This window comes from Mauremys reevesii, unplaced genomic scaffold (genome assembly GCF_016161935.1).
Source record: "Mauremys reevesii isolate NIE-2019 unplaced genomic scaffold, ASM1616193v1 Contig6, whole genome shotgun sequence".
Lineage (NCBI taxonomy): Eukaryota > Metazoa > Chordata > Testudines > Geoemydidae > Mauremys > Mauremys reevesii.
The window spans coordinates 514474-540818 of NW_024100873.1; the positions used below are offsets into that span (position 1 = coordinate 514474).

The following is a 26345-nucleotide window of genomic DNA, read 5'->3' on the forward strand; positions in this document are numbered from 1 at the left end:
TGACGCTACCCTCCCCTGACATTAATCTCCCTATGGCACTGAAATTAAATCTAGACTAGTGGCATTTGAGAAGTGAAAGGGATGGTAGCCCTAATGGAAAAGCTAACAGCTTGGCTCTTCTGCAAGCCTCAAACTGCTGAATGAGCTTCAGGGTAGGGCAGGCTGTCTCCCCCAAACAACCTGGCCCTGCCCCCTATCCAAGCCCCACCCACTTCCTGCCCCCCGACTGCCCCCCTCAGAATCCCCAACCCATCCTGCTCCTTGTCTCCTCACCATCCCCCAGAGACCCCACCCCTGCTCCCTGTCCCCTGACTGTCCCGACCCCTATCCACCCCCCCCCCCCGCTGAGTCCTGACAGACCCCTGGAACGCCCACAATCCAATCCCTCCATTCCCTGTCCCCTGATCGCCCCCCCACCTCTGCCCCCTCCTTGTGCCCTGACTGTCCCCGGGACTTCCTGCCCCTTAGCCACCCCCCCATCCCTGGCCCTGGCCCCTTACCGCTTGTTCCCCCTTCACCCTGAGCTCAGCCTGGAGCTCGCAGCCCCACCTCCTTACCACGTGGCTCTGAGCGGGGAGGAGCTCAGGGCCCCCCCGGAGCCAAGCTGCAGCTGTCCCTCCGGGAGAGGGGCGGAGACAAGGTCAGGCCAGGGAGGGAGCCTCAGTCATTCTCGTGGGGGCCCCTGCTGAGGCCGGGGCAAATTGCCCCACTTGCCCCCCCACGACGGCCCTGGTGAGAGGGGAAATAAAAACGCCCCTTTGCCACTCACCATTTTTGCAAACACTCCCACTGGGGTAACTGCTACCCCCTCTGCCCCTGACTGTGCCGGGTTTTGCCCTCGGTCACCCTCTGCCAGCGCCTTATCCCGAGCTTAACTCCGCCTCCTCCCCAGCCCTGATTTTGCCCCTTAGCCCCTCTCCTACTGTTGTCTCCAGCTGCTTGACACCCTGCCCAGTCAATTTCCGCCTCCTGTTCCAACTCTGGGCACCCCCCTTCTCTGATTTGCCCTCTTTGCCCCTTTTTAACCCCTGTAAATAGCAGTCAGCAGAATCTTACCGCTAATAAGGGCAGAATGAAGGGCAGTGGCTTCAGCAGATGTTACTGAGCCTGCTCAGTTCGTGTGACCATACAAAAAAATAAAAAAGGCACTCGCGACCCTCCCAACAAACTATTTTGCTGGCACTGGTATCTCAGTCCCACTGGGGTAACTGCTGCCCCCTCTGCCTTTGCCTGTGCTGGGTTTTGCCCTCGGTCATCCTCTGCCGGCGCCTCACTCCAGGGTTTAACTCCGCCTCCTCTCCCCTCATCCCTGATTTTGCCCTTTAGCCCCTCTCCTAATGCTGCCTCCGGCTCCTTGACCCCCCCCAGGGGGGAGGGAAGCCCCACCCTGCCACCATCCACTCCCTCTGACTGCCCTCCCAGAAACCCCAACCCATCCAACTCCCCCTGTTCCCTGATCACCCCCTCCTGGGACCCCTGCCCCTAACTGCCCCTAAGAACCCCACCCCCTATCTAAGCGCTGCTAGTCCTTGTCCCCTGATTGCCCCCTCCCGGGACCCCTGCCCCTAACTGCCCCCAGGACCCCATCCCCAATCTAAGCCTCCCTTCTCCTTGTCCCCAACTGCCCCCTCCTGAGACCCCCCCCAACTTCCTCCCAGGACCCCACCTCCTACCTGTCCCCTGACAAACCCCTGGGACTCCCATGCCTCTCCAACTGCTGCCTGTCCCCTGACTGCCCCCGAACCTCTGCCCCATGCAACCCCCTGCTCTTTGTCCCTTGACTGCCCCCGGAACCCACTACCCCTTCTCCAACCCCAGCCCCTTTACCATGCCACTCAGACCAGCATGTCAGACTCCGCGCAGCTCCAGACACGGTGCTGCATACATGCTGCCATGCTCCCCCGGGGAGCCCACAGCCCTCCGCCCCCCGCCCAGCACCTGCCTTCCAGATTTGAACACCTCAAAATTCAGGAGTGCTCAGGCTCAGTTTGGGCAGCTGTTACTTCATTTCTCCCAAATCAAATATACTGATCCACTGTAACTTGCTGTAGAAAAAGTAGGATAAAATTGAGCAAGAAATGCTTCTGAGTGGTTATTAGGACTGGAATTGTTATTTTCAACAGCCATTGCCTTTGTTTGTTTGTTTGTTTGTTTAAAAGGAAGACAGTGATACTGCATTGACAAATTCCCCATAGAAAGAAAGGGGAACAAAAGAATAATAAAGACACCTCAACTTTTCTTCATTTATGGAGAACAGTCTTATAATATGCCTCCAGATATCCTCCAATCACACAAGCTGAAAATTGTCCCACTTCACTGCAGCTCTGTAACCATATGGGAACCAATCCTGTCTGTGTTTTGTGCACATCCAAAATTCCTGCTGAATGACCCATCCTGGGAGCGAGTTACCAGTGACCCAGGGCTGGGGCAGAAGGAGGGTGCAGGTGGTGTGTGGGGGGGAGAGCCCAGGGCTAGGGCGGTAGGAGGTGTGGGGGGGCACTGGTGAGGGGGAAATGGGGAGCGCAGGGCTGGGGGGAAAGGGGAAAGCCCAGCACTGGGGCAGCAGGGTTTGTGTGGGGTGGGGAGAGCCCAGGGCTGGGGCAGCAGGGGCATATGGGGAAGCCCAGGGCTGGGACAGAGGGTACATAATTTTTTTTTTGCTTGGGGTGGCAAAAAAAAACTAGAGCTGGCCCTGTTCCTTATCAGGCGGTGGCTAATCAGCCCCCCGTCTCCCTCCTCCCATGCGGGTGGGCGCTGATTGGACACGGCCTGTTTCCAGACCCTTTGGGACCAATCACCTGCCGCCGCTCTTTTGTGGTAAGGAGCGAATAAAAAACACCAGGTGGAACCAGAGTGATTCCGAAAGAGTCAGCGCGCAGCAGCAGCAGCAGGAGCAGGAGGTGAGCTGGGGATGCTGAGCCGGGTTGAGGTTCCCGGAGTGAGAAGAGAGGGGAGGGGGGACTGATGGAGCAGGGGGGCTGAGGGCATATTTTGGAGCCAGCTGGAGGCTGTGCTTGGGAGCAGCTGGGATCCCCAGTGCGGGGGTCGGTCCCTGCATATTCTGGAGCTGGCATGGCTGCCCTGGAGCCTGTTGTCCCCTCTTTGCGGTGCTGTGGCTAGTTCAGGCTGTCCCCATCCCGGCCCCCTCTCTGGCGTTTGCTGGGCTGCTACCCCCTTGGGTCTCGGCTGGCTCCTGCTGCCTGGGCGGGGCTCTGCTCTCCCCTTCATCGCCAGCTGGGTGCCTGTCACGGGTGGGTGGATCCCGGGGACGGGGTGGGGGGTGTTTTGGAGCAGATCTAGTCTCGAAAGCCCTTTGTGGTGGAGGGGCCGATGGGGTTTCATCATCACGGCACCGCCACTGGCTGGGGCTTCACTAAATTGTCACCCCGCAGGGGTTTAATAATTTACAGGATTTAGGGGTAGGGCCGGTTGCTATCAGTGTAGTGAGGGGGCGTGGCCTCACCCGGAAGAGGTGGGGCCTCAATATTTAAAGGCCCTGGCGGGTATTGGATGTGGCTGGGAGCCCTGGGGTGATTTAAAGGTCCCAGGGCCTTCTAGCTACAGGGTGGCTGGGATCCCCTGGGGGCTCCGGCTGCTCTGGAGCCCAGAGATCTTTAAATCCTCTCTGTAGCTCCAGCAGCTGGGCTGGGGCTGGGATTTAAATGGCTCAAAGCTCCCACTGCTGCAGGAAGCCTTGAGCCCTTTAAATCCCTGTTGTGGAAGCTGGTGCAGTCCAAGAGCCAGTATGCTGGACTGGACTGGCCTGGCTTACTTTCACCTCTGCCCACCCCTGACCTGTCCTGCTCTGTCCATCTCACCTTTCAGATCAGCTGGAGAGTTTGGAGCAGGGAGGGGGAGCCAGGGCCAGCCCCCCCACCCCGGCTTTGCTGTTGCATCAGACTGGAGTCACCCAGAGAGGAGCTGAGCCCAGCCCAGCGCCTGCAGTGGTGTCCCTAGCCTGACTGTCGCTGAGAGACAATGGAGCCAGCAGTGCTGCCTGCTTACAGCAAAGTGCCTCAGCGTGTTGAAGGCAATGGACACCTGGAGACTGGAGGGAAACCAGGTAATGGGGTGTTGCTGGCTGGGAACAGGTTGGAGAGAGACAATGAGGCTTCCTCACATGGGGCCAGGCTTTCAGTGGCAGCAGCAACTGCCCAGCGACCCCCGTCTGTCTCTGGGGCACTGATCCCTGGCTCACAGCTGCTGTCCGGCAAACACAGCGGTGGCCGTGGGGCTGTGCAGGGGCCTTTTGGGCTGGGTATGTCAGACCCCCTGTGACAGCCCTGGCCCAGCTCTGCCTGGTTCGTTCTCCCCCCTTCTGCTGTGTGTGGCCAGTGCGAGACCCCAGTGTGCGGGGACAGGCGCACTGCCAGCCAGCGCTCGGCAGGGGGCACAGCGGGGGTGGGGATTGGGGCAGCTCGAGCTCTTGTCAGCAGAACATGCGGGTCCTTGTCTCTGTGCCCCTGAGCTCACCAGGCGCCGTGACAGCCTGGCTGGGGGTGCCAGGGAGGACACTGTTGCTGAGGGGAAGGAGGGACTGTTCTGCCAGCCCCAGCCTGCCTGAGCCTCCGGGCTCCTCTCCCAGAGCGTCTGATGGAAGGAGCCATCGACAGAACGGGGCATGTTCTAGGGCAGCTCCAGCCCTGGTGCTGTCGGTGAGACGTGTCCTTGCGGCCCGGCCTGACGGGTCTTTGTGTTTCAGAACCTCCTCGTAACTGCAAGAAATGTAACTACAAGAAAGTTGTGCTCGCAGTTGTGTTCTTGGGTCTCATCATCGCTGTTATTGTCCTGTCAGGTGAGTTCTCAGCCCTCCCTGCCCCTCTCTGCGCATCCCATTCCCCCTGGAGCCACCACAGTCAGTCTCTCCTCCTGGCCTGTCTGGTTTCTGCCCCTGGGACAGAGGATTCCTGGGGGATGTTCCTCCATGACCCTCCTCCCGCTCCCCCCAGACCCCTGCACCTGGGAACTCTCTGTGTCGGACAATCTGACTGCCGTTAGCTCCTCGTGGCCCGGCTCTGAGCACTTTGGGCCCGAGTCACCTCTACCATGTGCCATGAAGGAGTCACTTACCAGGGTGTCCCATGGGACAGGGCGCAGAGCAGCAATGAGCCCTTTGCCTGCTCTGTGTTGCTCTGAGGTTACCAGCCTGGCCTTTCTGCATCTTCAGGTCATGCCGGTGGCCGGTGCTGCCGTGTTACTGAAGTGAGCCATAGAATTCAGTACAGACCCCTCCATCAACGCTGCATTGAAACCCACCAATCGCTGATCTTGGCCATGAAGGGTCCCTTAGCACTATTCACTCCCCCGGGCTGCACAGACAGCACATGCTTGTGCAGAGGGTGTGTGTTTGCGGTGAACATGAACCCTGCTGTATCGTCCAGTAGTTGGGCAGAGGGGGTGTAAGATGGTTGGGGAGGGAGGATTTATCTATTGCCCTGGGATCAGATCAGTGGGCCCCAGGAGGGTTTGGCAGCTGGCAGAGGGGGGTGACTCCAGGTTGGTCTGCACTAGGAATCCTCTGTGCTGAGGTAACAACATTGATGCAGTTGAATTGGCGCAAACTGCTAACATAGATGTGCTGCAGTGGTGCTGCTCCAGAACATCTGTGTGAGGAGTTTAATTCACTGGTTCTCAAACTTTTATACTGGTGACTCCTTTCACATAGCAAATCGCTAAGTGTGACCCCCATCATTGCACCGGTCCCAGCTGCCCTGCTATAGGCGGGCTGTGAATCCCAGCTCCCTGCTGGACTGGCTGGACTCCCTAATGGACTGGGCGGCATTGTTTGAGCCAATGTAAAGTGAGATCTGGGAGGTTGGGGTTCCACAGCTACAAGTGTAGGGAGCCCCCAGAATGCAGTGGGGTCAGATGGTGGAGATGGCACCAGTCAAGGGGGTCCCAGATCTGAAAAGCCTCTTGCTGTGCCCTGTCCCTCCTAGGCAGTACTGGAAGGGCTCACGTGCCTGGCAGCCTTTCTCCTGGGGGCCTGTGTGTGCCCATATCCAGCTCTGTACAGGGTGTGAAATGTGAAGTTGTGCCCCACACAGCTGCAGTAGCTCGCTGAAATGAGTGACACAAATCACACACTGAGCAGGACTATAAAGTATTGTATGCGCTGACTGCCCTGCTCTGTTCATGTGTGAGCACTAGTGCGCACAGCACACTGCACCATGAAATCTCTAGGGAAATACATGCCTGGTGCATGACCTGCTCGTTCTTTGATCACCACTGCCCTGGCTGCTAATGGCTCCCAAACATGTGTGTCCCAGCCCAGGGGAAGGCTTAAAAACCAGCTGTGGAGTTACTGGTGCAATATGAGGAGCAAAAGAAGTGACTTGCACAAATGGCTGGAGGAATTTGAAGTCAGACTCCTCACCACATCAAAAAGGAAACAACATGAACCGCCCCCCCCCACCCCGAGGGGGAGGGCACTCATTGACATGGTGTTTGGCATGGGTTAGCAACTCTTCCCCATAGTGACCCTAATAACCCTGCCTCTGGTTATTCACCTATGGCACTGACCTTGCCAATAGCTCCTTGGTGTCAGTTATGGGTGGCCCCACTGCTGCTCTCTCTCTGGCACTGAAAGGGTTACACTGCAGGCGGAGCAGCTGGGTACTGGCTGCTGTATTGGGGGTGGGGAAGAAATATCTGTAGGTAAGAAGTGCATCAGGTTGCAATTGGCCAGTCCGTGTAACTGGCCATTTCCTGTAACTGGAGCACTAGTGCTGCCTTGTGGCATTTCGTGTCCCTGACTGAAAGTTACTTCACTTCCCTCTCAGTTATTCGCCTGACTCTTATTGCTCTGTCAAAGGTCGGACTGTTGCTCTTGTGCCTGTGTTGAAAAGCTCTGAGCTGTTAATCCCCCCAGGCTGGGAGTGTCACAGGAATCCTTCCTGCCAGGCAAACTTATTGCAACAAACATCTCCATCGCCCTGCGTCTGGCTGTGCTGGATGGTCCGGGGCAGCAGGTGTTCAGTCTGGTGAAGGGAAGGGAGTTTGTTCCCATCTTCATCTCAACCTGCCTCTCCTGGGGAGCCAAGCGCGGAGCAGGGGGAGGGGGGCAGCGGCCCAGGCTAGCAGGATTCCTCAGGGTAACAGACCTGACAAACACGACTGAACTCGACCCCTTATCCAGTGTCACTCTTCTTCCCCTTGCTAACTGTCCCCTCCTGCAGCTCCCTGCCCAGCCCCTGCTCTAACTCTCCACTTGGGCACGGTTCTCTGCGCTCTGAAGCATGAGCTCTTTGTCAGGTGCATCCCTAATGAACATGAACCAGAGACAGTGGCCCAGTGAGACAAGGGTCAGGTAACCCCCCTCTGGGGCTGGATTCCCAGCATTCCCCTGGCTCCCTCACACCCTCCCCGCAGCTGCCAGGAGAGTCTCAGAAGCCTGGGGTGCTGGGGCTCATATCTCCCCACAGATGGGCAGGTTCCCTCTTAAACCACGTGTTGCTGTCTCATTTCAGTGTTATCTGGGCGTTCTTCAGCTGCTCTGGGCCCCGCGTGCCCAGTTGGGTGGGTAGGGTATGGAGGGAAATGCTACTATTTCTCTGAGGCCGAAGGGAACTGGACCTACAGCCAGAGCAACTGCTCCTCCCTCAGCGCCTCCCTGGCTGGGATCGACAGTGAGCAGGAAATGGTGAGACTCTCATTGCAATGGCCTGGCCTTGGCTCAGCGGCTGCTGCTGCAGGACCTGGGCTCTGCCCCTGTGGAGTGACGAGCAGCTCTGAGCCCTCTCGTGCTGGGAGGCCAGAGCAAATGGACTTCCAGCTGCTGAATGCCAGGCCTGGCTGGCCCTGAGGCTCCTCTAGTGTCAGTGTCGCTATGAGGATCATCCTGTCAGTTCTCCCAATAGGAGACTGTCCCTCTCTAGGGCTGGGCTGGCTCAGGTGTCTCCTGGGCTGCATGGGTCTGGAAGTGGGGGCTGAGACCCCAGCTTGACTTGAAGAGCCAGTGCTCCTGGGTAGGGAAAGGGCAGCCAGCTGGAGGGGGAGAGGGGATCCTCTTAGCCCTGGCCCCTTCTGGCTGAGGATGGGGTGGGGAGTGAGTCTTCTCTCAGTCTTGGCTCCTCCCAGCATTCCCTATTCAGATCGTCTCCCCTTCCCCTGCGATGGTGAGGGGAGCTCAGCTGCTCTGCAAGATGTGGCTTTCACACAGAAACTGGCCTTTCTTGGGGGGGCAGGTGCAGTTTAGACCCAGGAGCACCCAAGAGCTGCCCCAGCCCAGGGCAGATTGGGGTGAGGGGGAGCTGGGTTTGGGGTGGGAGGGTTAATACTGAATTTCCCAGAGCTGGGCAAGAGGGAGGAGAAAATCCCCTGCCACCCCCTGGAAACACTCAGAGCCCTTCCGTGTACACCTGGGATTCTCTGCCCAGAGCCTGGGGGAGCAGCAGGGTTGGGGCTCTGACACCGCCTCTCCCTTTGCTGTTTTTAGCTTTTTGTGCTGCGCTATAAAGGCAAATTTGACCACTGGATCGGCCTCCGGAGGGACCTGGGGCAGCCCTGGAAATGGGCCAATGGCACCGAATTCAACAACCTGTGAGTCTTCCGCCCATCTCTATGCATTCCCTGGGCTTTGGGTCGCTGGTGTCTGAGATGCTGAGTTCAGATTGACCCACCAGTCAGTGCTGTGGAAACAGCCAAAGATCGCTCAGGTTCTTCTGCACGCTGTGTATTAGCGATGGGTGGAAGCCAGCGTCTCCTCCTGGGAGATTAGCTGCAGCCTTAAGGTCTGTCTGGCTGTAGTGAGGCCCCTGAATTTGTAACGAGGCATCTCTGTTAAAGGTGCCTGATAGTCATAAGTGCTGAGTGCCTGGGGCTGTCATGGGAACAGTAGAGATGGCCCAGACGATATCCCAAGGCTGATTTCAGTGGGATGTGGGTATGATTAAATAACCAACCCCACTTCAGCCAATAACAGCTTGAATCCTGGACCATCAGCGCTAAAAGAATGGCATGGCAGAGCAGGTCGTGCTGGCGGGCGAGTGGCACTGTATGTGAAGGAAAGCATAGAGTCAAGTACAACAAATCTTAAACGAATCCAACTGTACCATGGAATCTCTAAGAATAGAAACCCCACACTTGAAGAATAAGAACCTAGCAGTAGGACAATACTGCTGACCAGGATGGTGACTGATCGTGAAATTCTCAGATTAGAGAGGCTACAAAAGCAGAAAACCCAATAATAATGGGGGATTTCAACTATCCTCATATTGTCTGGGTACATGTCACCTCAGGACAGGATGCACAGATACAATTTCTAGACACCATCAATGACTGCTGCTTAGAGCAGTTAGTCCTGGAACCCACAAGGGGAGAGGCAGTTCTTGATGTAGTCCTCCGTGGCGGACAGGATCTGCCCCAAGTGGTGACTGTAGCTGACAGGGCCGGGTCCAAGCACCAGCTGAGCAAGCTCGTGCTTGGGGTGGCAGATTCTATGGGACGGCATTCTGCCCAATCCTAGGGCAGCACGGCCGCTCTTCTTGTTCGCTGATCTGGCCGCCCTGTAGGGGGCAGCGATGCAGAGGAGGGGAGTGTTCTGCAGCAAACTCAGTAGGGCAGCCCACGTCCTTCCCTCCGATCCAACCGGCAGGGCCAGCTCCAGACCCCAGCATGCCAAGCGTGCGCTTGGGGCTGCATTTTGCCGGCAGGGCGACAGGCGGCTCCGGCAGACCCTCCGCCGTCATGCCTGCAGGAGGTCCACCGGAGCCGCGGGACCGGCAGCGCTCCCCCCTGCGGCATGCCGTCGTGATTGGGGCGGCCGGATTCCTAGAGCCGCCCCTGCCGACTGGAGTGGCACAGAGCGGTTGGGGCCACATGGTGAGCACCCTGCTGAAGTCCTGGCTGCCCCCCTTCTCTCTCTTCTCTGCCACCCCCCCACCACTCCCCTGCTTTGCTGCTCCAGCTGCCTCCCTCCTTTTTTTTTTTTTTGCACTTGGGGCAGCAAAAAAGCCAGAGCCGGCCCTGGTAGCTGAACTGCTTTGCAATAGCGACCATAAATTTAACATCCTTTGGCTTTTCCCCCACCAAAAGAAACCCACCACAGTAGCATTTAACTTCAAAAAGGGGAACTACACATATTAGAAGCTAATTAAATGGAAATTGACAGGACCAGTCACAAGGTGAAATGCCTGCAAGCTGCATGGAGACTATTTAAAAATACTGTAATAGAGGCTCAAAATAAATGTGTACTCCTTCTCCCCCCCCCCCCCGCTAATTTTAAAAAAAAAAGCCACCACGGCTAACCAGCAGAATAAGAGGTGGCTAGAGGCAAAAAAGCATCCTTTAAATCCCATGTGGAAAGGGATAGGTAATAAGACAGAAAATATCATACTACTACTATGTACATCCATGGCATGCCCATACCTGGAATACTGCATGCTGTGGGGGGGGGGGGGGGGGGAGAAGAGAGAGGTGATTGATTAGGGGTATGGAGATTAAAAAGACTGTTCAGCTTGGACAACAGATAACTATGGAGGGTTATGATAGAAGTCATACAATCATGACGGGTGTGGAGAAAGTAAATAAGGAACTGTTATTTATTCCATCATACAACACAAAAACTAGGGGTCACCCTATGACATTAATAGGCAGCAGGTTTAAAACAAACACAAGGAAGTATTTCTTTATGCAACAGTCAACCTGTGGAACTTGTTACCAGGGGATATTGTGAAGGCCAGAAATATAACTGGGTTCAAACAAGAATTAGATAAATTTACAGAGGATATGTCTACCAGTTCCTATTAGACAAAATGGTCAAGGATGCAACCCCTTCTGTTACCCAGGGTTCTCAGAACCCACAGCAGCGGTAACTTAACAGTTTCACTCCAGGTGGTGTGAGGAATAAATCATTGGGAACACCGCAATTCCGACTGATGAAAGATTCATGCAAGTAAGCGGGCTCTATTTAAAACTGCAGTTTAGTAGATTTAAGCACACACAAACATAACCAATGGGTTTAGAACATCCCAAATATCTACAGAAAATCTGGAAGAGTGAGTCATTTACAGCAGTTGCTCACCTGCCAGGGGAGGGGAAAAAGTCTCTTAAGATGGCTTCAGAGGATTGCTTCTCCAAAGTACGCTGTATTAGGTAGTATCTTATAGCTAACTCTACAAAACACACCAGTTATAGTAACCCTTACTAAATCAGCACTTCCTAACTTTCAGTAAACTACTTCTCAACAAATATTCCTAACAATCTTCATCATCATCAATACTTCTATATCAAAGGCTCCCAAATTCAAAGATTTCTGTCCACTTCTTTTCTTTGTCTCAATTGTTGACTTTTTTTTTTTTCTCTCCCCTCCTCCCATTCTGATTAGCAGAAACTGCTGGCTAGTTTTGACCTGGCATCTAAAAGCCTGTTTTTCAAATTAACCCTTAACTGTGTGGTGGTCTGTTTTTATTAATTCGTGGTGACTGAATGCACATAATATAGTTGCAATTAGCTTGATCACATTCTGGGGTACAGACACCCCTCAAATCCAGGGTGTAACATGCTCTGGGGGTCCCTAAACCTCTGACTGCCAGAAGCTGGGACTGGATGACAGGGATGGATCACTCGCTAATTGACCGGTTCAGTTCATTCCCTGTGACGTGCCTGTCACTGGCCAGTATTGGGGGACAGAACACTGGGCTAGATGGACTGTTGGTCTGACCCAGTGTGGCTGCTCTTATGTGTTTACAGCAGAATTGCATTTTAGAAAGAAGCCCTTTGTGGTTGGTGGAAAACTGGAAAATGTGCCCAGAGTGGCTTAGGAAGCCGGTCAGTTGATGACCTGTTGTTTGATCCCAGTCAGATATTGTCATGTGTTCCAGCAAGAGTGCCCTGATGTAGGCAGAGCCTGCCTTTGTGATGGCATCATGGAGCCATCTGTTCAGAAGCCTGCTTGGCAGGGTGGGGGGTGTCTGTCTACACTGTGCCTGGTAGCTGGTCCCCCCAGCCCAGTAGACAGGCTGGAGCTAGCTCAGCAGAAATAGCAGTGACACCCCCACCCCACCCCTGGGTCCAAGATCGGGTGACTGGCTCAAGCTGCTGCCTATGTCACAATGTCCACACTGTTGTTAACCTGAGCTAGCACGAGCTGGTCTGTCTGGGCTGGGAGCCGCTCTCCCAGCTACACTGCAGACATAGTGCTGATGTCCTGAGCGCTCAGGTTATGTCTACACTGCAAAAGACACCCATGGAAGCAAGCCTCAGAGCCCAGGGCTACAGACTCGGCTTCTGCCGCCCTTGGGGGGGGCCACCCTAGCAGAAGGTTCTGGGTGCATCGTTGCCATCCCCTCAGAGCTGTGCTGGTGGAAGGTCCCCAGAGCCATTGGCTCAGGTGGTTGGGGGCTGGGTTCTCCCTTGTCTGGGACAGATCGCACCTGGAGTCAGAGGCTGGTGGTCGGGGGAGGGGAGATCCCAGCCTGCCTAAAGAGCAGTGCTGAGCCTCCTCCCAGCCCAGCACATGGCTACGAGTAGCCAGGATGAGACCATGGGGGAGGATTTGCCTGTGGGCCTGGACCCTGCCCTGTTCCCAGGTATGAAGTCCTGGCCTCCAGCTCTCACAGGAAGCTCTGTGTGAGTGGCTGGGGTCACAGCACGGCTGCTGGGTTTGTGCTGTAGTCTCTGTGCTGCTGGCGTTTCCTTTACATCAGCTCTCAGGCCAGACGCTGATGTAAACTGTCCAGGGAGCTCTGCACCCAGCTCTTCTGTGTGGTGTTACTGCTGCTTCTCACCACGCCAACACTCACCTGGAACCTGCACCTGGGGCTGTCTGGGTAGGTTGTCTGGCGAGGTTGGGCCTGCAGGGGCCTACTTAAATGTGGGGTGGGGGGGAGAATTGGGGTTAAAATACACCCCCCAGCATAAATGCCCCATGCAGGCCAATTGATCTTAAAACCTCTATTGTCCCTGCTGCCCCACTGCCCCTTTTCTAACTATCTCCTTCTGCTGGGGATGGGGCCTGTGGCTGGTGCAGGAGGGGGAATCGTGAGGGGCTGTGAGTGCAGCAGCTCCCTGCACTGTGGAAGTGTCTCCCCCTGTCTGCGACTGATGGGAAACGCCCAACTCCTGCCTGACACCAGCTCCCTGGCTTCTGTCTTGCAGGTTTCCGATAGGAGGAGGAGGTGACTGCGCGTATCTGAATGAGCTGGGTGGGGTCAGCAGCTTGCGATGCACCAGTGAGAGGTACTGGATCTGCACCAAACCGATGCATTTACACAGGCAAAGGAGACTGCTGCAGAAGGGGACTCGTAAGAAGAGTACTGTAGAATTAGTCCTGGAAAAGCCGGACTGATCTGATCTCTTTACAATATCACATCTGAGCAATTCCGGAACATCAGGGAATGCTCTGCGCATCTCTGGGCAGAGTGTTATTGATTCAGGTGAAAACCAGAGATGCCATTTGCACATCTTGCTCCTCCCCTGCCCCATTTGACATTCTCTACCTCGGAGGAACACCCTACACCCAGGGGCGGCTCTAGAAATCAGGCTGCCCCAAGCAGCGCGGTGCGCTGCGCCGCCCTTCCCCCTGGGACGAGCGGACCTGCCGCAGGCATGACTGCGGCGGGTGCCGTGGTCCCGCGGCTCCGGTTGAACTGCCGCAGTCATGCCTGCGGGAGCTCAACCGGAGCCGCGGGAAGAGGAGACCCGCCGCAATCATGCCTGCGGCGGGTCCGCTCGTCCCGGGCTCCGGTGGACCTCCCGCAGGCATGCCTGTGGCAGGTCCACCGGAGCCAAATGCCGCCCCCCGGGGAAAGGGCCGCCCCACGCGCCTGCTTGGCGCGCTGGGGTCTAGAGCCGCCCCTGGCATCGACAGACACCGTCACTAACCAACTGAAGCGCTGATCAAAGGAGAGAGCCTGGCTGAAGGGCAACCGGCCAGCCTGTGGTGAGAAGCATCTAAATTTCTAAGGGCATTGGAAGTGTTAATATCAGCTTAGAATGCATTTTGCTTTTATTTCATTTGATCAAATCTGACTTCTTGTTCTTAGATTTTAAGAGATTATAAGTCAATCTTTTGTAGTTACTAAATTTATTTGTTCTACCTGAAGCAGTGCGTTTGGTTTGAAGTGTCTGAGACTCCCCTTGGGATAACAAGCCTGGTACATATCAATTTCTTTGTTAAACTGACGAACTCATATAAGCTTGCAGTGTCTACTGGACACTGCCAGATGGAGGTTCCTAGGGTTGTGCCTGGGACTGGAGATACTGGCTAGTGTCATTTGGTTGCAAGTAGCTGGGAGCAGCTGACATGCTGGATGCTGTGTGTGAAAAGCCCAAGAGTGGGGTTCTCACTGCAGAGCAGGGTAAGGCTGGCTCCCAGAGTCAAGGATTGGCATGACCTAGCAGAGCACCGGTCCGGATAACACCAGAGGGGGAACATCACTCCCTCCCCCACTCCTGCCATTTATTTTTTTTCTGGCAGTGAAACTGCTCAAATCCAGTCTTTCCAACCTACATTAGCTGGACCAGGGACTGTGCTTAATTGAGGAAAGAGCCACATGTCCCAATGCCAGGCTCAATTTTCACTGTCCTAACATTCCCCAACAAAAGCTTTTTACTATAGAAAATTATCTGTGAAACCTTTTAAAAATATTTGTCATTCCCATTCTATGGACTGAGGGGAGATGTTCCCCACAAGAAACATTTTTACAAGTTTTTTTTTTTAATGGGTCAGTTTTGGGAGTTTATGGGTCAATTTGTGTTGAAAACCCCATTGATGATAAAGTTTGCAGGCTTACACCACCAATTCCTGGTTTTTGTTGCCAGATACTGCTTTGGAGAAAAACCTGAATGTTTCAATTTTCCATTTAGTTTTAAAAGTGGCGCACCTGTCAAGGGAGTAGAACCCCTGTTACACTCCTTGTGGGACACCTAGGGCCTAGTATGTAGAAGTAAGTAGATGTGACACACACAGACCAGGTGCCAGCTTGTGCCAGAGTTCCCATGTTTCAATGGGACACTGAGAAATACCCAATTGGGGTCAGGCTGGCTGACCCGTCTTAAAATGGGTACTAAATGATAAGAATGTGTTTAGCCTTTAGTGAATGCTTGTGAGCTGCTGCAGCATTGATCTCACTTCTGACATCGGTATCCCACATTGTAGGCTAATATTGGAGCGTTTGTATCAGGGCTTTGGAGTGGAGCCCAGAGCTGGAGCAGTGGAGCTGCAGGTTTTTGCCTGGAGCTGGAGCAGAACCGGAGCACAGCTCCAAAGCCCTGGTTTATATTAGGAGCCTCTGTGACCCTGTAAATCACCAGAGATGAGAGAGGCATTAATGAGTGTGAAGTGCTGACCTCCAGCAGCCCAGAGTATAAGGGAAGAGGTGGGATACAAACCCCTAACAAGAAGGAATTGCATCGAGCTCTGTGCTACTTGGGCTCTGGGGGGCAAGGTTTTCTAGGCATGAGCAAGAGATCCCCAGCTCCTTTGCCTGGGTTAGCCCTAAAGGACACACACAGCTTATTATAGATGTTTCTATTACAACTTGTGTGTGTGTGTGTGTATATATATATATATATATATATATATATATATATATATATATATTACCTGCTTTCACCTTGTGAATAACTTTCTGTTTTTAATAACTTGTCATATAATAAGGTTGGCTACACACACTGTCTTTGGTGTGAGCTCTACCCCAGGTCAACTGCACCTTAAGTGACTGGACCTTTGGGACTGGGAGTAACCTGAATTCTGTTATGATTCTGGCTGTAAGGCACCATCTGTCTCACAAAGGCAGGCTCCCCAGGGGCCCGTCTGTGACTCCATGGTTAGGCTGTTACAAGGCCGGAGTTTACACTGGATGTTTGATTGGGGAAATCTGAGTCTAGAACTCTCAGCCAGTTGGGGTTTGTGCCTGGTTCCCAACACTCTGCCCTGAGGTTGGCACTCATCATCTCAAGATACTGCAGACAGCTGTATAGCAGGGCCTTGGCTTCAGTTCCCCTGCTTACTGAACAGAGGAGCTGAGCCAGACCAGAGAGGGGGCTTGGGGGCAAGGTGTATGTGACCCAGGGACCCCTTGGTGTCAACTGGCAGAGGGCACAGGGGCTGAGGAGGGTTTTACAGGGATTCCCTGGGGCTAATCTCTACATTATAGTTAACCAAAGGGAGAGCGTGAGGTCTCTGAGAACCCTGGTTCTCATAATCATTGAGATATCTGTATGGACACTATGTAAGGAGCTGTTTATCTAGACTGAGAATGCTGCCCTGAGGGTCTTGAAGTTAAGACAGGTCACCAGAAGATGATGAACCTCCACAATGTTCTTTTCAGGATAACTGAGATTATCTCCCTGTCTGGCCAACTGTGTAGTTGTAGCTGGATGCCTATTTGCACAGTGAACCAGGTGTAAATTGAGAGAGCGTTTCTTCCTGTAGATTTCCTCTTTTGTGGGTTTTCCAAACAGCAGGGGGGTGTCCAATATAATAATAAAGACAAAGGATTGGTCTGGTCTATCTTGGTGTGCAGAGAGACACTGGGATCCTTCATCTCCCAAACTGACAGCATGCATGCCTTGTGCAAGAAGGATCACAGCCAGCCTGGCTCTAAAGTGGTGCAAGGATTTCAGGTGAGCTGTACTTAGTTAGACAGGAGACTCGCTTGGTAAATAAGTCCAGGCTCTAGAACACATTATGACTTTATTTTATATATAACCGTTTGTTTCCAACACTTCTACTTGACTCCCTGCTTTGTTGAGCTGATCTGTGGTTTTACTATGAACATATGTCAGTGCTGTGTGTTAAGCGGAGCAATGATCTGAGGTGGAGCTGGTAAGCGAGAGTGAGGGGGCAATGGCTGCTGTTCCTCTGAAAGGAGCTGATCTGTAACTACTGCCAGTGTCCAGGGGGAGCAGGGGCTGGATGCTTCAGGGGAATGCTTAGAGGACGTGAGGGCAGAGTGGGCCTATTGCTGACTGCACGCCCACCAGCAAGCACGTTTGGGACCAGTGTAGTTGGGAAGCTGACCCACAGCAAGCACAGACAAGGCTCCCTCAGGCAAAAGGCAGGGGGGGGGGGGCGAGGTGCCTCCCAGCCCTGGGTAAATTGGGAAGAATCCTAGGGAGTAACTTACTGCAGGTTTGGGGCAGTTATAAATTACACCCCAAGGCCCCAGCCCCATGAGAAGGACTGAGGGGAGGGACTGTGACTGTGAGATGCACCTGAGTCCCAGCATCTCCTGGGGGTTCTGCTCTGCCCCTGGCTTAGAGCTCTGCCTAAAGCCACAATCCAGCCCCATGAGCCCAAATCTAGGGCACTACACACCCATAGGGGCCTATGACAGTTGGATGATTTTGGAAACTGCACCCATAGCCTGTGTAGAGCAATAACAACATAGAGAAACTGACATTGCAGAGAGACTGTTTTGTGCTCTGTAAATACCAGGCCTCAGGCGAAGAATAAAGCTTTGCTCTTACAAGCACCTGAGGCCCAGATCCCCAAGGTATTTAGGTGCCTCACTTCCAAAACGGGTGTTAGGTTAGGTGCCTAAATACCTTGGGGGTCTGGGCCAGCAGGATCACTGTCCCTGCAGAGAGCGAACCCTGTCCCATCTCTGGCGCACCCGGCAGTGCCCGGCCCAGCACAGAGTCATTCACTTGGGGCTTCAGGCTGGGGAGGGGATGAAGTTGAGGCCTCCAAAGAATAATGTGTAGCGTGGCCAGAAACTCCCCCGCCCAACTCCCGTATGGAGGAACCCCCCACTGCCCAGATCATAGCCCAAACGGAAGCGGCTCTCCAGATGCCCCAAGCCCCACAGTAGAGGACATTCGCCCCCCCCCCACTCCGCCTCTGGGGAGACCCCCCCACCGGGGTCCCGCAAGAGACGGTACAAAAGCTGGGGCGTAGCCCAGGCCCTGCGGCTCCGTGGCAGGGCCTGAGTGGGAGGGTTGGAGGCGGCAGCTGGAGAAAGTGACCAGCCCTGGAGCCACCCAGGGAGGGGGGAGCGGGAACTGGACGGAGACGCCGAACTCTGTGACCCACATTTGACCCCTCCGGCTTGTCCTGCCCCGGTTCTGATCGCAGCGTGTAGCCGCAGGCGCGTAACGCTGCGTCAGTGGCGCCCCTCGAAGCGAAAGGCCCCCGTTTGTGCCCGATGCTCCTCCGCCGCTTGTGTTGCCCCCGCACATGCGCAATGGGGAAGAACACTGATGGCGGACAGGGAGTGGCGAACCAACCCTGAGACCTTCAGTGCAAACCCACGTGCGCATGCGCGGGGCGCAACAGGCGCTGGGAGCGCCGCCGGAAACTGGGTCACTCCCACCTTTTCTCTCTCGCCCTTCAGCCAATGGCCTCTGCAGCGCTGCAGGCTCGAACCGGAAGGGCTCGGGCGCTTGCTGCTGCGAAGGGACTTTTCAGGGCTGGTGCGCGCTGGGAGTCGGGTAAGGGGTTGGGAAACCCTGATACCAGGCGCGGCGCGGCGCGGCTGGCCTTGGCTGTCGAGCCCTTAGGGGGAACCCGGTCCCATTTTCAAGCGTTTCTCTGCATCCCCAAGGCCTGGAAACGTCGCTTTGTGCCTTAAAGGGGAGCTGAGAGTCTCCTGCAACTGCTTGGGCCTGGGAGCTGGGCCTTTGAAAACACCGAATATCACAAGACTTGTCACTGTTGGTAACACAGGTGAGATCTTACAGCAGCCTGGGGATTTAGACACACAATTATCTGCATAGCACCGGTGCCTGGATGACCCGGCTGAGTTTAGACCCTGTTGTGCGCTCATCTTCCTCTAACTGAGTTTTGGACCCATCTGTTGGTGAACGGCTGTGCTTTCTGGGGCCTCTCCCCTGTCCTTCGGGAGAAGAACAGGTTTTGTTGAGCAGATGCGGGTCTCCAGGACACCAGCTCTTCCTCTGTCACGTTTCCTGCTATTGGCAAATACAGCCCCACTTAACCCCCGTTTTCCCACCGCATTTAACTTTCTGAAGAGGAGAATCACTTTGAAGGTTAATTTCCTTTGGGCTGACTGGTGCGGGGAGGATAAACAGGAAGGAGCAGTATGTATGTTTCTCTTCCTCTTCCCCAGGGGAAGGGGTGAAGTGCCCACCCGCACAGGGAGAGCAAACCAGTTTGATTTGTACTAAAGTAGATGCTGGTTTGTAGGTTGGGGTGTGTTAGTTACTGTTTCACTTTGTGACTAAAAGAAGCATGGTCCTCGGGACTCCTGAGTTATTTTCTGAGATGTGGGGGAGTGAGGTCTAGTGATCAGAGCACACATTTTACATCCAGCCCTGGGAGAAAGTTGTCTAATGGTTAAAACACAAGACTGTGTCAGGATGCCTGGGTTCTATTCCTAGGATTGCTACTGACTATGTGAGCATGGCAGGGTGTTATTGCCCCGTCTTAATTTCATCCACTCGGAAATGGGTGTAAACATGCTCACTCAAAGCACCTTGAGATCCTTGGACAAAGAGTCCTATGGCACTTTAAAGACTAACAGATGTATTGGAGCATAAGCTTTCATGGGTGATAGTGGAGATTATTAGCATTGCAGCAGAATGATGAAGACAGGTAATAATGCAGTGCCAGATGTCACTCACTGCATTTTTTTTCTATCTGGATAGAAAACAAGGGGGAAGAGGAAGACTCCAATATGGCTGGTGGGTTGTGCTGGCAAGCAAACAGCAGCAACAAAACACTTAAAACAAAGTAAGCATCAAAAGGAAGCAACCATCTAGCCTAGCACTTCTTCTGCAACATATCAACAAAACTTTGGCTTTGTTTAACCAAACCCCCATTTTTCTATCAAAAAGTTTTGACAGAAAATATTTGGCCAATGCTAGATAACATTTCTCTGCAAAAAAGGAACTGGAGTAACCATTAATTGTTTGCTTGTCCTCTGCTTATATTTTATTCTTCTTAATAAAATGTTCATAATTGCCTGCAATTGTGGAGTCCCCTAGGGTATGTAAAGATCCACATTTGTGGTGTTAGTGCTGCTGTTCTTGGAGCTCCGAGGTTAGCCGCACTAGCAGAATGCGTAGCATGTTGATTCAGCAGACCTCGATATTAATCATAAAGAAAGACACAGGCTCAGTTTGGTGGTAAAGGTGCTCGGCAGCTTTGTCATTGACAAAGTGCCCTGGCTCAATGTTACAGGTACGCTCATGCATGCATGCCCCCCAACAAAGTAGCAGCTCAATCAACATACCATAATGCTGTTCCCTAAGTACGAAGATGCCCCTCCTATGACCTCTCTATTTATACATTGATGCAAACAAGCTACCTATTACACTCTAGATATTGTTAGTTACCATTCTTATCCTTGTACATCCAATGAAACTTCCTCATTCATTATCCTGTCATCCCCTCTATCTTTACAAGGGGTCAGTGTGTACCTGGACCATCTCTTAGGAATGTGTTTACCTAGTTACTTGAGAACTGTCTCTCTGCACCATCCTCTCAGCTTAGGAACCTGCTTACTTGGTTAGCTGATACCTCATGTGTTACTCTTCTACCAAGGCTTCCTCTGGTTCATACTCTTAGTTATACCTAGGGATCCAGCAAGGCCTACAATGTGATTAAAATAGTATGTAAGGATGGTGCTAGGACTCACTCTCCTAAGTTAGCATTAATAAGAGCAATGGAAAGGTTCAGCCTACCAATCTGTGCTTCTCCAGACTATTAGTAATTTTGGGGCTAAAATTACTTCATGCTCATCACCTTAAAACAGCCTTATCATTCCAGGTTGCATCCAGAAACACTGCAGAACTCCTTCCAATGGATTATTTGACTTAATCCTCAGGAGATGGGCCTATCACAGGAGTGGGTGGGTGAGGTTCTATGGCCTGCGATGGGCAGGAGGTCAGACTAGAGCTGTGGTCCCCAACCTTTTCATCTGGCGGGCGCTAAACGAAGGACCACGGCAGCAGTGGAGCGCCTGCCGAAATGCCCCCGAATTTCTGTGGCATTTTGGCGGCGACGCCTCTCGATGACGCCGCTTCTCGCCGACAAGTGATGTCATCGAGAGGCATCGCCCCTGAATTTCTGCAGCATTTCGGCGGGCCTCTTGATGACAAGCGGCATCATCGAGAGGCAATGCCGCAGAAATTCGGTGGCATTTTGGCGGGTGCTCCACCGGGGATCAGGATGCGGGCGCATTTAGATGCCCCCGTGGCACTGTGTTGGGGACCCCTGGACTAGAGGATCATGATGGTCCCTTCTGGCCTTAAATTCTGAGCTTTGCTTAACAACTTTCTGTTACTTCCTTTGCAGGAACGTTCCTGGGGCCTATGGACAGACTCTCACTGAGCACTGACTGATCAGATAAGTATTGTCCAGTCACTCTCCTCCTGCTCAAACAGACTTTCTAATCCCAGTTTTGGTTATCTCTGTAGGTACCATGGATTCTTTAGAGGATCTTTCTGCTCTCTCCCCTCAGGTTCAGCTCAGAGACCAGCTCATCATTTGTCCCAGGAAGTGACAATCAGTTTATTTGACTACTGGGGATGATGCTGCTGCCCATCGTCTGCTGGGATATCTGATTGCTAGGAAGGGGTCAGGAATCTCAGAAATAGGCATGAATCAGGTGAGTGGCTTCTCTTCTGAATGGCCCCTGGGGTTTCAGGCCTGGCTGCTCTGGTCATGGTTGCAAACAAGTTTATGTTGTACATCCCCTGCTCTCAGATGCTCCTGAGTTTGTCGATTTCCCAGAGCTGGGAGGGAGCAAGGCCCAGATCCTCAAAGGTATTTAGGCGTTTAACCCAAAACCTGGAGGGGTGTTTCAGTTTGATCCCAGCAGTGAGCCTGCCTAGTAGATGGAGAGGGACCCTCCAGTTGGAAGGAGGTTCTCTGGCTGTGGGCTCCTCTCTCTGAGTAGCTGTGAGCACGGTGTGAAGCTACAGCTGGTCTTATGGTTTAAGTATTCTCAGCCTAGGAGAGTTGTGAACGGGTATCAAACAGTTACATTTGTACTGCCTTAACGGAGAGTGGGGTCCCAGCTAGACAGCAGGTCTTGAAGGTTGGGGGTCCTGGTATGGAAAAAGGTTATAAACCTGTCATGGTGATAACCCTGCATCTGTACAAGTAATGAGAGATCAAGAGTGGGTCTGTTTGTGAGTGGGATTGATCAGGGCCAGATTAAGGCATAAACATTATTTACCCTGACTAGGGCCCTGGCTCCTGGACTGTTTTTTGTTTGTTTTTGTTAAAGTTTTGATACTTGGGGAGGAAAAGACTGGAGCTGTGACTTGAATGTAAGCAACACAGAAACATCTGCCTGAGTCTGCAGAGAGCCTGAGATCATTCTCTGAAATGGAGGGGAGCTGCCCCATGCATCTCAATGGAGTGTTAACCCAAAGACCTGCTGTTGTGGAGGCCCCCCATCAAGACCACTCCAGTGAAGGACTCTGTATGTGGCAGGAGGGGAAGAATGCAGTGGGCCTAGCTCGTGCACCCCCCCCACCCAGTTAAAGACACCAATCCTGCGCTGTCTCCTTGCCCCCTTCATTCCCCAGCATCTTGGGAAGAAGGTGGCGCACAGACCCTGAAGTGGGAATTGTGGACTTCTGTGAACCCTGTAATGAAGGGGAGGAGCTGGGAAGAGGACGATGGGCCAGGAAGAGTGAAGGGCTTGTGTTGTTTTGTTTGGATTCTTACTTACCCTGGAAGAGGGAGGACATTTGTTGACATGGTGACTGTGAAGAGCTAAACTGAATTTACTACCTAACTGCTATGCGGAAACTGAGGAACAGGCCCACCAGATGCCAGGCCAGGTAAGGACCTCATACAGAACCCATTCTTTGATGATTTATGGCTGTTTGAATTTTTTTTATGCACAGTTTTATGCTGCTTTGGGAGGTGGTGGTAGTGTTTTGTTACTGAAAGGTATTTGTAACTCTGATTTAATATGTGGTTATTCAGCTTTATACCACACCATACCCGTGGCATCTGAGTGCTATCCAGTGCTCTAGTGGAGTGACTAGCACCTGTCATGTGTGGTTCTGTTTTAGGATTTTGTATTGCTGCCCATCCTCCACAGTCTCTGAGAATTCTCCATGTAAACCAGACTGTTTTTCCTTTGTCTCTATTCCTCTCCCCAGAAGGATAACTGCCTGTTTTGCTTTTGTGTTCTATACTGATGCGCCTTACCGGGGCATTTCGGCACTTTCCATGTAAAATCAATAGCCAAGTCCCTAGTGGTCTTCATGGAGTCTCCAGCACTTTTACCTTTTGAGATAAGACCTCTGCGTGGGGTAGGTTGGTTTGGCTTGTTTGAACTGGTTGGTTGGTTTGAGTTCTGTTGAGTGGAATTCTTGTTACAGTGGAAAGGTGTTTTTGAAAAGCTTTTCTGCATTTCCTGAAATGTTTATTTTCCCCTTGGGTGGATGGGTGTGTGGCTGCCCTGTGTATATTAGTGAGGGCAGGTTGAAGAAGTGAACCCTGCTCTTGGGACAGAAGGTGATAGTGGTGATTGGGCTGCTGATTACATCTTTTGGTGCCTTGAGACAGAGCCGCCTTGTGGTTGGGTCCCTGTACAGACCAGCTCTGCCCTTTGGGGTAGAAAGTTCTGTTGTGCCTGAGCCCAAGATAGCTATAAGTTAAGTACCTCGAAGACGAGTGCTCAGATCTTGAACTTGATGTGATGTCCTCTGGGATGCTAGTGTGGTGAGTAGGGAACAGGTATCGTGTACTCAGTATTCTGTGTTGCTGAGGAGGTGTAGCTGCTGGGTTTTGTGCAAGTTGCACTTCCTCGGAGCTGACGGTGTAATGCTCATGGTTGCTGCCGATTCCACTCAGAGCAGTTGACCCGTGTTGGGGGATATTGGGGATCAGGCTGGGGGTTCTGCCCAGAGCGTGGGGAAGCCGGGATGCCCCTCCCCCCGACGGAGGAGAATTCCTGCATTGCGCGCACAGCCAATCCCAGCCAGCCGGCCGCGGCAGAACCAGAACTCCGCCAATCCCGCCATTAGCCGTGACAGAGCTTAACCAATGGCCGGCCAGCCAGCCAGTAGCGGATTTACCCAGTCACGGAGCGACCTTAAATAATCCCCGGCAGCCGCGTCAGAAGCCAATCCCCTGCCGGTCAACCAATCATCCGCGGCACAACCTAGCCGCGGAGCGATCTCAGCCAGTCCCCGTCGGCCGGAAGGCCTGCCCGGCGTCTGCAAAGCCATGTTTCAATTTTGACTCCACTGGCAGCCAAGCGCGGCACTGCACGAGTGGTAGTGCCGGAGCTGGCGGCCCAGCAGGGATCCCTGCCCTCCCCTCCGTAGCCAGCGGCCGCCGGTGAGTGTCGAATCCCCGGCGCCAGTGAGGAGAGAGGACAGACCCTGGATATCTGAGTCTGGGAAAGGGAGGTACTGTGGGGATGGGGGGAGAAGGGCGGGGATTTAGAGACCCATCCCGGGGTGCAGGGGAAATGGGGTGGGGAGAAGGGACCTGGGGGTGGGGGACGGACACGCTGCGAGGGGAGGGCTGCATCACCCCCAGTGCATGTGGGGGCATCCCAGAGTAACTTCTGGCTCTTCTTTTGCTTGGAGTGAGTAGTAGGATACCAGCGGTTCTCAAACTGTGGGTTGGGACCCCAAAGTGGGTTGCGACCCTGTTTTAATGGAGTGGCCAGGGCTGGTGTTAGACTTGCTGTAGCCAAAGACTTAGGTTCCAGCTTCCACCCTGGTTGGTGGGGCTCAGGTTACAGGCCACCCCCTACCTGGGTCCCCGCTCCTGGGGTCGTGTAGTAATTTTTGTTGTCAGAAGGGGGTGGTGCAATGCAATTTGAGAACCCCTGGAATAGAACTACGAGCTGTGGGTGTGTGCGCACACGTGGGGGTGGGGGCAGGAGCTGAGGACGCAGACGGCAGCACAGTGTGAGTGAGAGAGCGAGCGAGCTGGGGGTGTGTGTGTGTGAGGACACAGACCGTGGGGCAGTGTGTGTGTCTGCTTGCTGTGAGGATGAGGACAGAGACCGTGGACTCTGTCTGCCTGCCTGCTGGGGAGGAAGGAGGACACAGACTGTGGGGCAATGTGCGTATGTGTTTGCTTGGGGCAGGGAGGGAGGGCAAGGACACAGACCGTGAGCCAAACAGGAACGTATCTGTAGGATCTGGCCTATTTCTTTACTGGTTAAGTCCTGGTAGCACTGTCCAGGTCTGGTTAAGAACCCTATAATGGCTGGAACTAAAGAACTGTGAGGCCAGTTTGCTGAACTTCAGCACAAATTATTGGACCAGGCTGAGGCATTACAACAAGCTAGATCTGAGGAGAGAGAAGTTTTATCATTGGCCAAGGTGGTGATAGACCAGCTGCTGCAGATAAGAAGCCTCCTACCATTTATGTTCCATGAGACCGAAAGATATCTGAATTCAGTGGCTTCCCAACAAAGCCAGGGGACATCATGATAGAAGAATGGGTTAAGTCAGTGAAGGCAGGAATATGGGCGTTGAGAGGACCTGAAGAAGATCATGTGGATTTTGTGGAGAAGCATCTCAAAAGCGAGGCCAGATCCACAGTGAAGTTCACGGCAACAGCTGACAAGACAGATGTAGAAAAGAGATTTCAGCCTCTTGTAGAAGTGTATGGAGACAGCGTGCCTGTTAGAATTCCTTGAGACTGGTTCTATGAGCAGACACAGAATCCAGGTGGGCCCATTCATGCCTGTGTATACAATCTGCAGGAGAGAATGAGCAGGGTGGAGTGCCAGGACCCAGAACGCATTCCAGACACAGATATGATCCTGAAAGAGCAGTTAGTGCTGGGACTCTGAGATGACTCCCTCTGCAGTGAAACAGAGGATATTTCAAGAAGAGCTGTGATAAATGAAGGGGGGTAGCTCCCTTTTGTGGACAGCCAGCCAGTTAGCTGTAAAATCCCTCTTGGGGGCTGTTCTCTACTTGCTTTATCTATAAGGGGTTAAAAGCCCCCAGGGTAAAGGAAAGGAAGTGGGCACCTGACCAAAAGAGCCAATGGGACTTCTTAAAATGGGGAAAGAAACTTTCCTTTTGTCTGTCCTTCTCTCTGGGCTGCAGGAACAGGGAGCAGCAATGCTATAAGCAGGAATGTTGTGAAAGGTTTGAACCAGGTATGAAAAATTATCTTCCATACCTAAAAGGAATCATTGGGATAGGGAATGTTTAGATAGATGTGATCAGGTTTATTTCTTTATTTTGGCTTGTGGACTCCTTTGTGCTAACTCCAGATGCCTTTGTTTGCTTGTAACCTTTAAGCTGAACCCCCAAGAAAGCTAGTTTGGGTGCTTGAATTTTGGAATTGCTCTTTTAAAATCTAGCAAAAGCCTAAGTTCCAGATGTAGTTTCTTCTTTTTTGTTTTTAATTTACCTTTTTTAAGAACAGAATTGGACTTTTGGTGTCATAAGGTTTGTGCACATGTTGGTTAATTAACTGGTGGCAGCAGATA

General features: G+C 53.1%; 1 protein-coding gene and 1 pseudogene across 1 annotated transcript in view; both read left to right on the forward strand.

The window, feature by feature from the left end:
• LOC120394448 (C-type lectin domain family 2 member B-like) overlaps positions 1-26345 on the forward strand; it is a 1239960-nt gene that overhangs the window by 329379 nt on the left and 884236 nt on the right. The window lies entirely within an intron of this gene.
• LOC120394452 lies at positions 2869-13458 on the forward strand (annotated as a pseudogene).